Raw genomic sequence first — 14,168 nt, forward strand, 5'->3', positions numbered from 1 at the left:
AGAAAACATGACTTGCAATAGCAATAAAAGATATTGACAAGAAATATAAACTGGGACATAAAATCACCCTCATAAATGAAGACACGGAATTAAAGAACAAGCGAGTGGAGGAAGGGCATTCTTCAGGCTAGCCTTAAAGAGCATCATTCTTGTCAAGTCTTGAATTCACTGAGAATAGCCATGCAGCTATCTACTAACACATACATTCACACACAGGTACAATAAGATAAAGACAAACAAAAGGCAAAGACTAGAAGCCAGAGAGGGTCTGCCCGGTCAAACACCAAGCAGGTGCCCAGGAAGTCCCTTTACCGTGATGGTATTTCCAGCTGCCCACTCGCAATGAAGTTATACCACCTCTTCTTCTCTTTGTCCCCAATCCAGTGGCCATGTCTCAGGCTCTGTTTCTTTTAGAGCCCCGTACAATGAATGCCTTCTCCCTCTCTCTTTGTTTTAGCCTAAGCCTAAATTCTCCTCTACAAATATTTAAAGTGTTGCATTCTGAGGGATAGATATATAGCAAGGACTTTACAGAAAACTTTGAGTATCTTACTTGATCCTCAGGGATATTCCAGGATATAGCTATGATCTTGTTACAAACATGGGGGCAGATTTGAAAGTGAGCATCACCAAATTTACATGGTTAAAAGAAACCGAGTTGGAACTTGAACCAAACTCCTGGCATACACTGTGTTCCTCAGTTCAACCCCTGTCTTCCCCTACCTCTGGTATGGAGGGAGAGAGTGGGTGGACACAAAGTCCCACCCCTATCCAAGAAGTTACTCACATTTGCTAGCTACCGGAGAGGAAGATTCAGTTTTCCTTTAGGCCATGAGCCATGGTGGGTCCACCACCGTCAAGGGCAGGTCCCCACACCCAAGGATACTTGGGTAATACCAACTGGATGTGTTGTGGTTTTGCTTTTGTTTTTTGAAGAACATGAAATTGGGTGGGTAGAGAAGTGGGTGTGGGTCTTGCAGGAGTTGGGGTGTGTGTGAATATGACCAAAATACATTATAGGAAATTCTTATAAATGTATAAAAATACTCTGTTAGAAAAATCAACGGGTCAATTGAATATGACTGACTTTCACACTAATAAGATTGTGTGGGCTTCATGAAAAGGCCATGTACTTTGCATATTGTTTTCAAAGGAATTGTGAGTTGAAGCTTTGATTAATTATATTAATTCTTGAATTTAGAGTCAAACTGAAAACTGTTTAATTCTTGGACTCCTTTCATGTCCTGTGTAAGCCTTCCCTGGAAGCCTTGAAAATCACTTTTAGAAACTGAAATATGTTTTCTTTCTAATCCCCTGGAGACCAACGCCATGAACTCTGTCCTGTGATGATGATGAAAGCCACTGAAGTGAGTCATGATATAATTAGGGATTTTTCCCCCTCTGGTCCCAGGCAAGCACATGAACTGTAGCTAACACTGGCTATCTTTAAAGCATTCCAAGGGAAGTTGGCAGCTTATACACAGATGTAGTAGGGGAGAACGAGGGGTATAATAGGAACTAGAGGGAAGCCAGTATGCCTGGAACTGAGCAGGGAAGAACTTTTACCCTCTTAGAGCTTGTCTGATAATCCTTGTAAGAGTGTCCTACCATACTTTCAAAGATATGTTTTAATGAGCTACTTGGGATGAGAGGTGAGACCTCAAGGGACATGTTCAAACTAAAAATGATGCTTATTGAGCAAGAACTGAATCCAGAAATAAAGGAACCCTTTGTTTCCTTGAGCCCTTTCTTGGAGCTGGATAGAGCCAAATTGCTCAGTATAATAAAGAGATGAATATGCAGAGCCTGGGGTAGGAGGAAGGGTGGATCCAGGAAGACTATACGTCAGGAAGAAGAGGAAGACGAAAACAAAAGTCCCAGGAGTACCACAGCTGAAAAGGAACTTTGTAGAAAAAAAATTATCAGATGTTGTTACTCTACTGATAGTTGTGACAGAATATCCCTTTCATCTCCCCTGTGGATTCTGAGGCTCTCACTATAAGACCTTTGCAAAAGCAGAGTTGAGAATGAGAGGAGGACTATGTAAAGCCATGCAGGAGTTTTTGTTCATGAGGGCATACAATTATAACCCACGCTGCACTGTGGAGAAGTCTGTTGTTATCTGGGCTGGCAAAGTTTATGAAGAAAGTGAAAAGAAATATAAATAAGCCTGGATGAAGGAGCAGGATAATTTTATGAGGGGCCATGAGAGCAATCTTAAACATTATGCACCTTATCTTAGTGCAAATAGGGAACAGTTGAAAAAGATTTGAAGAGAGGAATGATATCATCAGAGTTATGATTTAAAGTAATTATTTCAGAGCAATGGAGAAAATGGGCTGCAGGAAGCAATGTAGGGATAGAAGAGAATTGCAGTAATCCAGGAGGGATGCCGATGATATGAACTGGTGAGCTGTGGAGCTAGCGAGGAAGAAAGGAACACACAAATGGACACACAGAAAGCCCAGCACTGGAACTCTTCATTGGTTAGATACGGAGCAGTGTTCTGATGTTCTTAGAGCTGAGGGGTTACCAAGAAGGAAGTCCTCATATGTAGCTCAATGACAGAGTTCTTGCGTGTTATGTGCAAGGTTTGAATTCCAGCACCACAAAAATAAAAGTGTGTAAAAATATGATATATGAAATTGTATTATATTCAATATAATATGTATAGAGGGAAGGGATTGTGAGTAAAACATCCTTGTTTGCATTGGTCCAAGGGACTCCATGTGTTGGAACTTTCCATGATAAGCCAAGAAAATTTGGGGAAACTAGGATTAATTTACCGTGTGAGTAAGGACAGCATTCAGTTTCTGGTTTAGGAGTGAAGGCATCATTGAGATGGGGAAGGAGGAAACGGACTCAGATACAAATGGCAAGAGGACCCTGAAGTCCAATTTTTAGACATCTTGTGTCTCAGGAGCCTGTAGGATATACGAGAAGAAATATGTAGCAGACAGACTGACCTTTTCTTACATTCCAGTATTCAGGAGCTAGCTTTAAAATAAAGTTTAGAAAGTCACTAGATCCTAAAGCTGTGTATATGAATGGATAAGGTTTCCTGGGGTAGCTTATTCAGAGAAAATAGATGTGCGGGTGGGGGATAAAGAGAGAACCCTGGGAAACATCAATATTTACAACATAGGTAAAGTTCCTGAGAACAGTTATAATAGCAAGATTTAAAAAAAAAAACAAGAGAGTACATAGTCTAGAAGTCAGGTCAAGACAATGTTTGAAGAAGCAAGCTAGAGTCAGAGTTCAGTGCTATAGACAGATCAAGTAAGATAAAGAGCTGAAAATTAGCTTTAACAGCCAAGGGAGTCACTATTGATCTTTGAAAAGGCAGTTCTAGAAAAATGGTAGAGAGAAGTCAGACTGAAGAATGAAAGCTATAAGAAAACGGAGATAAAGACAAGGTTTTTTTTTCCTCAAAAAGTTTCAAAGAAGGGAAGATATAAGGAAAGTAGATGAAGAGAGATGTGAGGCTGAGGAAAAACATCTTGTGACAGATACATTAGCCTAAGTCCTCCTCAAGGAAACAGAACCTGAAGAAGGACTAAAGATGCTTTTCTCTGTTTGTGAGGTGAACCCCAGGGAAGTGACCGTGAGAGGAGAACAGAATTATGAAAAAAGCAGAGCATGAAGAGAAGTGCTGACCCACTGATTGCCCCTCCCCAGCAAGCCCCCAGAACAGGCCGCTCTTCTTCTGCACCTGAAGAGTGTAGAAGGAGAACTTGGGCCTGGGCTTGCAGCTTTGTTGGTAGTAGAGTACTCACACAGCAAGCATAAGGCCTTGGGTTCAATACCCAACACTTCATAAACCATGTATGATGGTATGTGTGTGTGTGTGTGTGTGTCTGTGTGTGTGTGTGATCACCTCTGAGTAGTTTGTATAAAGGAAATAGATTGAAAACTTAGGCAATGCTTATCTCGTTGAGGTTTACCTCATGAGTAATCATATACTTCCAGGCTCTACCCTCTGGCGATCATCAGGAAGTCAGAGTCCTCACTGACCGTATGTTCATGTATCCATATTTAGAAGCAGACTTGTGACACAAGTTTGTGTTCGATAAAGCCAAGGAGACTCAACCAATTATGTGCTACTGAAATGGAATCAATAGAAAAGAAGTTCCTAGTGCAGGTCAAGACGTAGAAGACCAATGGAGAGATGTCAACATTAAAACAAATTTGGATAGAAATACAGTTAATCGCATAAGCAAAGGGAAGGTGATAAGTATTGGAGTCCTGATTATTGGGTCCCTGATGATGCAATATGCCGAATCAAACTGATTTAATAAATCCAGATTTAATCATCAGAGCAAAGCAGAGGGAAGCAACTCCAGGGTGTGTCTCGGGAAGGCAGGAGAGAGAGGGAGAGCACTTGGCAAGTCAGGAGACCAGGTCTTAAATACCCTGCAGGTATGTCTTGATCACCTCTGGGGGAGGAGCTGACCCTTGGTGACTTTCTGAGGGACAGGATCTGGAATGGGAAGAGTGGGGTCGGGTTCCCAGCTGAACATCTGGGCAGGGAGAGTATGGAATTGAGGAGAGAGAGGCTGGAGCCGAGGCGGAGCTCCAACCTCAACAAAGGGGATTGCAGATTCTCCTCATAAAAGCTCTCAAAATTTCCTCAGCCTTTCAGCATTTGTAGTAAGTGCTTACTTTTCTGAAAGCGACTGATCTGGGTACCAAAAGAAAGTCTCCACACTGAACTTGAGCTAAAATCCCTCTGCCTTTGCATGCCATTGATGGGGGAGAAAGTGGTAGAAGGTGGGATAAGCTATCACCATCTAAGTTTGGAAAAAACAGCAACTCTGATGCCATCGAGGTATAAAGATCGATGCTCTGTCAGCCTCTGCAAGGCTCTCCAGGAGTGCTAGTGGTGTGCCATAGTGTAGGATTTGGGAGTTTCTGTAAGGTTTGGTGCGGATCTTACTTTTTGTCTATTGCTGCATCTGTTAAAACGATTGAACTTTTTTTTTAAGTTTAATCACCTCATCCACAAAATGAAGATAATGCTATGTGTTACTAGTCATTGGGGTCAGCAACGATATATAATACAAAAATACATAGCACAAGACCTGTAGTGTGCTGTTATTGTTTATTTTTCATGGTGGTTTAATAACGAATACATCCCAGAACTCTAAACTGTATATTTTCACAATACACACACACCGTCAGCTCATCAGTATGGAGGCTCCCACAGACCTGTCTTCTCAGACTTTTCCACCCAGAACCTACCTCTAAATACAAAGGCCTCCCAGGTGCAGTTTAACAAGAAGAAATTGTACATTTGTATGTAAGTTGCAAACAAAAGAAAAATGCTCTAAGTGTTAGACGAAATTATTTAGAGCGATGAGCAGGAACTGAAGTCAACATTTCACAAACTAGAAAAGGATCAAAGCCTAGGACTGAGTCTTTAGAACCTGCCAAGTGGGAAGGGGCATGTGCCCACAGAAACCTGGACTCAGGGACATGCACCTGAGCCAACCACAAGAGCCTAGGTGTCAGGAAAGCTCATCTTTATGTGAAAGAGTGTCCTTTATTTATTTTTATCAGTGCTGCAAGGAGACCATTGCACTTTATTCTGGAAGTTCAGAGAGAATCCCCAGAGGGACGGAAAAGCAGCCTAGCCTGGGGTGAAGTCTTCCAAAGGCAAAGGGGACTACTCACTAGAACGGATGGCCTTGGATGTCCCCAGCTTCATCGGGATCTTCCAACACATCGCATTCCAACATCTAGGGTATCATTCTAACCCCATATGCTTTGTAAAGCTGGCTGCTAAGGTTGTAGTGGGATTCAGTCAACCTCACGGTGAGATTTCGAGACTTATTTTCAGCACTCTCAGCCTCTCAGCTGCAAGAGGTAAGGGTCTCCTTGATGGCATATGTAGAAGCTTTCAGGGCATTTAAGCAGTATGTTAGCTGATGACTCAAATCCCTGACCTCATCTTTTTCCTTCCCTGCTTTGTCCAGAGATTCTAGGGAAATTATGGTCCAGATTCTTTTAGTTCTCATATATATATATATATATATATATATATATACAATACAATATATATATATTGTAGTAAGTGCTTACTTTTCTGAAAGCCACTGATCTGGGTACCAAAAGAAAGTGCCCAGATATTAGTTTGTTTAAGTATTGGAAAGTACCATGTTCCTAGTCATTAAAGGACTCATCTGTTGGGCTTGGTCAGTTAGGAACATCCAGTAATGATGTTGTACAGGTCTCCACTGCCAAGCTACATCCTCATCTGTCACTGCTGGTTAACTAGGGGAAATCATTAGCACCTCTGCACATATTCAGATTCAGCAGCCACTTCCAGAAACTCCATAGCCAGTTTAGAAAACGTGTACCTAAAATTCTGTCCCTCTAAAACCACTCTTAACATCAGTACTAAATCTGTATTAGCCAAGGTTGTCCAGGAAAAGAGACTGCGTGGGTGTGTGTCAAAATGAGAGCAAGAAAACCTGAATTCCCAAAGAATTTTCTCTAAGTCGAGAATCAACATTTTTGTTCTGTTCAGAACTTGGGTGATAGTCACTGTGATTAAATGCTACAATCTGTTTCATACCGGTTATCAAGAAAAAATCAGTCTTTCTTTAAAATACCCTTAGAAACATTGCCAGCATGATGCTTAACCATATATCTGGACACCTTATTGCCAATTCAGGTTCACATATAAAATTAACCATCACAGAAAGTCAACGTAGGATGACCCAGTGATTGTAAACTACAACAGAATTGTCTAGATTGTTCTCCTTTCACATATACCTGTGATCATGCCAAGCATGGGGGAAGGTCTATGTCAGAGGTAAACTCTTACAAAGTACATGGAAAGGTATAAATGAAATCATATGTGGGAAAAAAACACAATCTTAAACAAAAGTAAAATCGATTTACCTTTAGTAGGACAGATATGAATTATGAGTGATATAAATAGCTAATACCGATTTTACTCTCTAGTTCTACACATTGGCTTTGAATGCACAACAAAAAATATAAACCTTGATGTGCCGAAGGGGGTTTGTCAGTTGTCATAGGTGTACCACTCTAATGAAAGCTTTGAAATGAAAGGAGGTTGGGTATGCAGGGGTACAAGGTATGCTAGCAATTTCTGTACCTTCCTCTCGATGTTGCTGAGAACCTAAGATTTCTCTGAAAAATAAAGTCTTTCAAAATGACAGTGTATAAAAAATGTCTGAGCTAGGGGAGACCTTGAGTGATTGTGTTCCATCTCCCTATTTTAGACAGCATCACAATAATGTCATCCAGGCAGATGAAGAGCTATGTTATTTTGAAAAGCTCCAGAGGAGAAGATTCTACGACCTTCCAACATTAACAACGCTCACTGTCAGGAACGTCCGCCATCTATAATCTAAGTCTCTCACAGTGCGGTTAAATCAGCCACCACTCTGCAGAGAGGAGTGGATCCTGGGAGCAACTGCTCCTCAGTCTCTATGCAGAAACTCTTCATTTGCTGCTCCTGGAATGTAATCAGGTGGAATTTTGTAATCCATGTAGTTTTGATTTAGTCTTCAACTTATGCCCTTGCCCGAGCTGGTTAACCCTAGTTCTCTGTCCTCCCAGTAAATCCACTCACACCCTTATCTGTACTCTCCCATCACTCCGCCAGAGTGATTGTAATTCAGAGTAAGTACATGTGTGCAGGACTACTCCTCACACCTCCTCCTCCTGTCTTATCTGTATGCCTATCTCTATCAGTGGCAAGTAATAGGTCCCAATAAATGACTGACAAAGGAAAGAAAGAATGAAATGGCATCTGGATAAACCACTTACTTTAACCATGCAGACAGGGTTGTGGCTCTTCGGTTAAGTGTCTTTCAATAATAAATAACAGCTATCAGCTCTGCTTGCTTGAGTGAAGAGGGGGAATGCATCTGATGATTTCTGGAAAGTCTTAGAGATGCCAAAGCAGAGCTAAACCCAGGCTGAGGAAAGCTCGGGCCCCGTTATTTCCTCTGTGGGAGGCTATGAGCTTCTCTCCAGACTTCTGTGTTGTGTCTCAGCTCCCAGCACCTTCCAACGACAGTCTTCTATGAAAATTTCTACTCCATAACAGTGGCAAACTGACTGGCCTATTTCAGGTCAGGTGACAGTACTGAACCCATTAGTCTTGATCCTAGGGCTAGAGGTGACTAACATGGAAATGGCTGTCAGGCCAAAGACTAGAAGAGGATAATGTTATATATGTTGGCACTCCTTAGGGAAGAGAAACCAAGCATCGTGAAGCCACCAAAGAGACACATGCCACAAACAGCAGCTGCACCTGGGGCACAGAACTACTGAGTTCTTATGAGGGTGCCATTGGGCCATCCGAAAGAACTAAGGAAAGAGAAGGGTATTTAAAGTTTGGGTGCTGAAGGGTTTTTCTCTTCGACTTTATTGCTTGACTATTTCTATTTAGGTCCTCCGGTACAAAGATTTAAGAATATAAGAGCTTGTCTTGCTGATCTGAAGTGTAAATTTCCTCTAATCTATGGGTCAATGGTTGAGCTAATGACAAATATTATCAGAAGATTTGTGGCTGTAGGAGAAATCTCCCTTCCAGATATCCAGCACGCTTTACGAATTGGTAGTAGACAGGCACCGGAAACACTAAATGTAAGAAGCAGAAAGGAAGTGGGATGTGCAAAGTCCCAAGCACCCTGCTGATTGATGCTCAGGGTGGTTTCCTCTGAGAACGCCAGCCACGAAGATACAGGGAAAGCGAAGGAAGCAGCAGTTATTTCACCACATAGTGATGATGATGCTTAGGGGGAGAAATCTGACCGACTTTGAGTGACATCAAACTCTTTCATATCTCTCGTTTCATCTTGTGATTGAGTTAACTCACAACAGATTAAAAACGACCACAAAATTATTTGCTGCTTTTTCTACTAAGAGCAGTAATTGATTTCCCCACTCCTTGAACCTGGGCTGACACTGAGATTGTGTTTGACTGAAAAGGGTAGAAATGCTTAGACCTTGAGAGGACATGTGAAAAGGATAGAAAGCTTAGACCTTGAGAGAACATGTGCTCAGGAAAATAAAATATTAAAAAAATAATTATAAGAAACCATGTGAAGAACCCTAAATTTAGAAATGTTTGGTCCCTCAAAGTAGGTAAAATATGTAGCACTCAAATTCAGGGATCTATTGCCTTTTGTTTGGCTCCATTAAAAAATTGGGGGTCTGGGGAGTAAGAATGTTTTCTGTGTAAGCACAAGGACCCAGGAAAATCTGGGCATAGCCACACAAGCCTATAAACCCAGCACTAAGGGGGTCAATGATGGCTGTTTTGCTAGACAGCTGTCTTCTAAGTTCCAGGCTTAGTGAGAGACCCTGCCCCAAGAGAATAGGGCAGAGAATGATAGAACCAGACACCTGAATTCCTTCTCTGGCCTCTGCATATGGGCACCAGCACACCCACGTGTGCATACACATGTGCATGAGTACATGCCTAAGACAAAAATTTTAAGAGTTTAGTACATCTGCATATCCATGTATAGGACACAGACTTGAATATGTATCAGAAATACAGGCAGAGCAAGTTTGATGTCCTGACATTTTGGAATAATATCCATACTTGCAGTCTAGCTAAACCAGGACTGTTCTTCTGCAGGATAAGACATTCAAGCAGTTTATAAGATCTTTAAAATGTAAGACCATTTTCAAAATTCTCGCTTCTCTTTTTTGCATCATTTACTGAGAGAATTAAACTGATGTTTCATGTTTCCAGTTCTGTTCTCCTGAGTGAGTTCACGAAAGTTAACTGGGTAGTTGAAATCTATGGACCATCTCCCAGGATGGGGAGACTTGGCTCTGCTCCACTTCATCTTCCTGACTTCCTGATTTGGAGATCTGTCACCAGCCCCTGCTGTGAGATCGTCTTTATTCTGTGTTCCTTTTATCTTTACCCAGAGACTTTCAAGAATCCTTCTTTGTTCCTTCCATCACCATAGTTACTTTGGTATTTGAATATCTTCCTGTGTCTCCTCCTGCTATGGAGGAGTTTATGGATGCTTAGTTTGCATATAGAATGAGAGCTGGGATGCTTAATAATTAGCACAGAGGCAAACCTACAAATTCCCACCGCGCCCCATATCGTATACCCTTCTGTACTCATTATTTCTACTGTTTTTAGGTAATGTTCTGATTCTCTAAGACTAAATGAGTCACAGTCTCTTGCCTTGAAAAATCATATTCATTCGGTATAGCTCCACTGCTTATTTATTTTTTAATCTAATACCTTTATTGTTCCTTTGTCAGGCTCCAGTTTCTGATTTTCATTTCTCTTGATAATTGTTTAGTTTTCTATATGTCATTTACTCTACTCTCTCCCCTCATAGTCTAGCTGGCCTTTTTACCTCCGAAAAGAGATTGTGAGCACCCCTGATAAAAACTAAACTCTTTGGAACAAGCGCTAAAACATATTAAGATTTTCTTCATTCCTTAGTATTTCTCTCCACACCCGCACACCATAGATCCAGCTGCTTCTATTCACATTCAGCACCTGCCATACAAAAGCAAATAATGATGCCCTGAGATGAAGGGAGTGGGAGGTGGGTTTCATGGAAAAATTGGGACACTATTGACTAAACACATCAAAAGGAAATGCTTCCCATTCTTTAACTATGAAGTTTATATTGGAGGAAAAAATAAAGCCACACATTTCAATCCCTTCATCAAAAAGCATTTACTGAACACCTTGGTAATATAATTTACATCCGCATGCTTCAATTTCCAACGTGTTTACATCAATCATATAGAAGTAAGGAGCCAACTAATAAAAAAGTCATTCTATGTGAGACATTATAGATAAAAGAAGGTATTTGCATATTGTATATAAGCAAATGGTGTCTCCAAGAAGTGGAAAGACCTGCCCAATCTAGCAAGCCTGGTTTCTGAACCCCACACTCCATTGCCTCAAATTTCCATCTTCTGGATCTCCTTTCCAAGGCCAAGGGATGTATATATGGAAATCCCTGACTTGGAAGGATGTATAAATCAGTTATGGAGACCTGGGGACATAGTTCAGTTGGTAGAGTGCTCGCCTAATATGTACTAAGGTCTGGCTTCAATCTCCAGCACCAAAAAACAAATTAATTATAGAGAAAAGCCAGTCACATAAAAGCAAATAGAAGGATGGTAATGGCAATTGATAGCATCCACAGAGCGCTTCCCGGTGCCAGACATTGCTTTAAACACAATGTCTCACTCAGCCCTCCCAGCCGTCTTGTGAGCTAGGCATTATTCTTAGCCTCCATGGAAAGATGAGACCATGAAGCCACAGAGAGATTCACTTGCTTGGCTCCAGTCACCAAGCTAGGGAGTCATAGGATTTGAAATCAACTGAATCAAAGTCTGAAGTCAGCTGCCTGGCCCGCTGTCTGTGTTCGGTTACTCTATTGTATCCCACTACCTTTCCGAAAAACTGTGTGGCTGACAGTCCGTGTTCATGACCTAAGGAGTATTCGAGAATGCCACTAAAATTTGTGTGAGGAGAGAGACGCATTTGCCTCTCATGTACAAAGATAGTGTAGACCATAATTAGGAGGTAAGACCTATCCACCCGGAAGGTGCTAAGACAACATGAACAGTCAAGAGAGCGGAAAGGAAGTCTCCTCTGTGTTGCCAGGAGCTGTCAGTGAACCAGCCTGGCCGCGGTAAGGCACTTCCGGTGGTGGCATTATGGGATCAAGACTGATGAAAATTTAAAGTAAGGCTCATCTACAATGAAGTCTACATCTGAACCCAGATGTGCACAACGAAAAGCCCCAAAGGCAATATTTAGTAAGGGACTAAAGTCCCTCAGAAGGGTTTTTCCAGTTATAAACAGAATGGTATAGGGAGGGGCAAGTGTCAGACTTAAGAGCAGTCAGCAAGGATCCCGGTCAGCGGAGGCGTGAGGTGGTGTGGGGACACAGAGGCTGTAAGCACTGTTCGCAGCGGGATCAGGGGCCCCAGTAACTAACACGACTGGGAAAATGAAAGTTTCAGAGACGACACAAAGCCTCCGTGAGAGAATGGGAGAATGACACCACTTAAGAGACGGCCAGAGAGAAGCTAATTGGGAGGCATGCTCAGATTTGCTACACTAAATTGAGCGTGACAGGATGACACAAGTTGAAACATCATGAGTTGATCAACAAATATTTGTTCTGAATCCCTGTTTTGTGTTAAGCCAATGTGCTAGAGCCCGGGGATGATGCTGTGACAAGACAAAAGAATGTCCCTCTCGTGGTGACTTGGGTTTGGCTTTAAGTAGATGAGAAGAAAGCCAATTGAATAGAGATGGTAGTTACCTCCAGGATTGCTTCTCTCTCTCTCTCTCTCTCTCTCTCTCTCTCTCTCTCTCTCTCTCTCTCTCCCTCTCCCTCTCTCCCTCCCTTTATATGTACCCTTCCAAGAGATTTGGTTATTTCAACTCAATGTCTCACCTAAACAAATGAATTACTGCGCCCAACTGGTTTTCTCCACAGAAAGTTAGGATAAAAATGTTATTTTAGGAACCCTAAAGAGGCAGAGAGAGACTGAAGGCAAGCGTTTGTTTGAATATATTAATGATAAGGATTATGAGGCCAGGGTCTCAGCCAGAGTACAGTAACAAAAAGAAGAAAAAGAATATTTTTGTACAGCAGTCTCTTCAGTAGTGGATGAGCCAAAGAGGCTCCGCTTCTGGTCTTGACCACAAACTCTTGGGCTAGTAGCAACATTTGTAGCTCACATGTGTTCATGTTGTTGAGACTCAGGCTTAGCTCTAGCACATATAAACCAGTGTTGGCTGGCTTTAGTAAATAAGTAAGAGGTGCCCAAGGCTATATATAGTCCATGACTTGTTTTGTATGACCTGTACAGGAGTCTTTTTAAAGTCTTGAGACAATACTTAATGTTTAGGCTTGGAATTCACCCCACTAGAGTGTGGTGATAGATTGTTTATGATTTAATAAAGCCACTGGAAGTCAAATGCAAAGCTAGCCACAGTCATAGAGACAGGCAGTTGTGTGATACACACTTCCAGCAACCATGCTAGTTAGCCATAGAAGCCAGGCAGTGATGGTGGACATCTTTAACTCCAGGACCCAGGAGACAGAGGCAGATGGATCTCTGTGAGTCCAAGACCACCCTGGGCTACACGAGAGTGATTCTGTCTAAAGAGTCACAGAGCTGACTCCTTTAATCCCAGGACTTGGGATCACACACCTTTAACCCCAGCACTAGGGAGGTGGAGACAGGAGGATATGGGTGAGTGGGGAAAGGAATATAAGGAGGAGACAGGGACTCAGAGCACTTGCCTCTGAGGACTCATGGAGACAGGATGGCCATTTCAGCTGGGTAGAGGTAAGGGCTGCTTACTTACTGCTTTGCTTTTCTGATCTTCAGCTTGAACCCCAATATCAGTCTCTGGATTTTTATTATTCATACTATACTAGAGCTTTCCCACTGCTCTTAAAATGACAGTATTGGGTGTGTTTTGCTGACTGGCCTTTCTTGGAGTCCTTCTTAACGTGGACCACCCTGAGCAAGGTAACACTTCAGCAGCCTGTAGAAAAATTGCAGCCTGTGTTGGTCAGAGTGGTATACATGCCTGAGTTCAAGGGAAGTAGGACCCGTGTCCTTTACATACAGTTCAGAACCTTCTCACAAGAACACAGCATGGCTAATCCTTATATCCTCTATGTGGCCCCCTGTACCTGCACTAGAGAAGTTCAGCAAAGGAGCATGTCCACAGCAGGGAACAGACCAAGGCAACACTAGCTACGAGGGAGCTCTCCAGCATGCAGTAGGGAGACTCCAGCAAGAGATGTTGGAACTAACACTTCAGGAAAGGAATTCAGATTTTCTGAAATTTAACTTCCTGATTCATAAATTGAGATGAACAGGTAACCAGCATCCCCACTACTGGATATAATCAAAGGAAGTGAAATCAGAGTATAAAAGAGATGACTAGGTTCCCTTATTGTGCTGGTTCAATTTTTGTCAACTTGACAGAAACTAGAGTTATCTGGGAAGAAGGAATGTCAGTTGAGGAGCTACCTTGGCTTGTAGACAAGTCTGTTGAGCATTCTTCCTCTCCTCCCCTCTCCTCTCCTCTCCTCTCCTCCCGTGCCCTCTCCTCTCCTCTCCACTCCTCTACTCTACTCTACTCTTCCTTTCTCTTC

The sequence above is a fragment of the Mesocricetus auratus genome, unplaced genomic scaffold (assembly GCF_017639785.1).
Source record: "Mesocricetus auratus isolate SY011 unplaced genomic scaffold, BCM_Maur_2.0 Super-Scaffold_100009, whole genome shotgun sequence".
Classification (NCBI taxonomy): Eukaryota; Metazoa; Chordata; class Mammalia; order Rodentia; family Cricetidae; genus Mesocricetus; species Mesocricetus auratus.